Genomic DNA, 2,096 nt, shown 5'->3' with positions numbered 1-2,096 from the left:
AGCCTGAAGTTCCCCATTAGGTATGAAAGGTAAACAATGTGGAATGGTGAAAGTATAAACAGTTGCAGTTGCTGAATATGCAGTGGAAACACTGGGGGCAGAAGTGTGCAATTTCCTTGTTACCTCTGACCATTAGGGCAAACCAAGTCCGGTTAACATAGTTCCAGTCAGTCATATAACGCAATATATTTCATCAGTGGCATGCTCTCTCTCCTGCAATTTTGGTTCTCTATGAAAAATGTACTATTGAAATAGCACTGCTTCAACTCTAGGCTCATAGGTGCTTAAGAATGGGTAAGCGAAAGCCCCGTTCCAGAAAGCAAGATGAATGTCTGAGGAGGATCATGTGACTGCTTGGACCATATAAAAAGCCTATAAGACAAATAACCCCCTACCCCCCCCCCCCCCCCACCACCACCCCAACGTCACTCTGAGGGAAGCCGAATTGGGCGAAACATGTAAGTGGAGGAGTCCCAGGAGGCTGGCCTCAACTTGTCCGTGCTAGATCCCACTGTCATGCTGTGATGCTAACAATTAGCTGCGAGGAGCGGGTCGATCACGCGGAAATCCAGCCCGGATCACAGGGCTGTGGGGTTGAGACAAAAATCTTCAGATTCCAACTCCGACTCCGGGTACCCAAAATGGCTCCGACTCCGACTACTCAACTCTGACTCCTTAGCCTAATACTTAACAGAGGTGTGGGTTTTGTACAAAGATCATCCGACTCTGACTCCTCAGTTTATGAAATCAATGACTCCAACTCCGACTCGGGTGCCCAAATAGCCCCGACTCCGACTCCTCGACTCCAACTCTGACTCCACAGCCCTGCCGGATCATGTCTGCTGCTTGTGTGGATGGCCACAGCATTTGTGAGTAACAAAGCACCTGGATCTTTTGTGAGGAGCCCGCGTCTGCTGCGGAGTGTGGGGGACCGCAGGCTAGCGGGCTTTAAGGTAACCTGTGCCTGTTCCATTGCTGTTACATAACGCCAAAAGTGTTTGAGTCGCTATGCATAGATACAGAACCCGCTCTAGCTGACATCATTATTGCCTGCAAGTATGCTTTGTAGGACTTGCTTAACTAGGGCTAAGGAACTATGTGCTGTGCCTGAGATCTATTGAAGGTGGATGCTGTGACAATACTGGCCCTAATGCCATTTGGGACTTTGGAGACAAGTTCAATCCACTTATTACCTTGCAACAAGTTCAAGTGCACTCTAATCACTAGTCAGCTGTACAATTGTCCGAGCCCTGTAGAGCATTTAGATGGTCAGCCTGCATATATACTACCTGGGACAACCTTTTGATGCGTTGATGTATGCTGTAATGGTATGAGAATTCAGCGACTGATCTGTGTGATTGGCAGTATGGTATGAGGAGGTGTGGGGGCGCCCCGGGGTCTCCAAGGTTTTAATTGCTTTTAGTAATTGCTTTTAGTTTTGAACACTGTGAAATTTGTGACCAATAAAGCTTTATATATTTTTTTCAAGGATCAGTGAGGCCTCCTAAAGCTTTTTTGTCCTTTGTAGTTGTCTAAGCTTGTTGCTCAAGTTTGAGGCCCACACACAGCGTTCAATTAGAGAGAGCCTAGGGCCTCCAAAATCATTGACCAGCTGGATCCCTCTGTCTGAGGACTTCTCTCCAATATTCTTGCTCTCTGTTCAACCAGTCATATCTGGAAGACCCACCCTTGTTCCCTATGGAAACATGAAGAACAATAACCACAGGCTCATGGCCCTTGATACATTCTGGGATCCAGCCGGGGGTTCTCCTCAATCCTCCTTTCTGACCAGGTTTCAGCATTACGCTGTCATCAGGTATTTTTTGATGAAGGCGTAATGCCAAAACCTGGTCGGAAAGGAGAACGGGCACTCTCTCTGTACATAGACTGGTGATAGTCAAAGCACTGAGTACTTTACTTGAATTGTTAATACGATTTTATACAAAGTTGTCCAGTATGCATGGATCCACAATATGAGTTTTATTGATTTGTTTTCTAGTATTTTTAGTTGTTTTAAATAAACTGTACCCCCTGTGTTATGAACTAAGCCCGACTCCAGTACATATAGTATGTCTTATGGGGGTGGTCAAGTGTCC

Source organism: Hyperolius riggenbachi, chromosome 8 (genome assembly GCF_040937935.1).
Source record: "Hyperolius riggenbachi isolate aHypRig1 chromosome 8, aHypRig1.pri, whole genome shotgun sequence".
NCBI lineage: Eukaryota > Metazoa > Chordata > Amphibia > Anura > Hyperoliidae > Hyperolius > Hyperolius riggenbachi.
Note: the sequence above shows the minus strand (reverse complement) of the source record.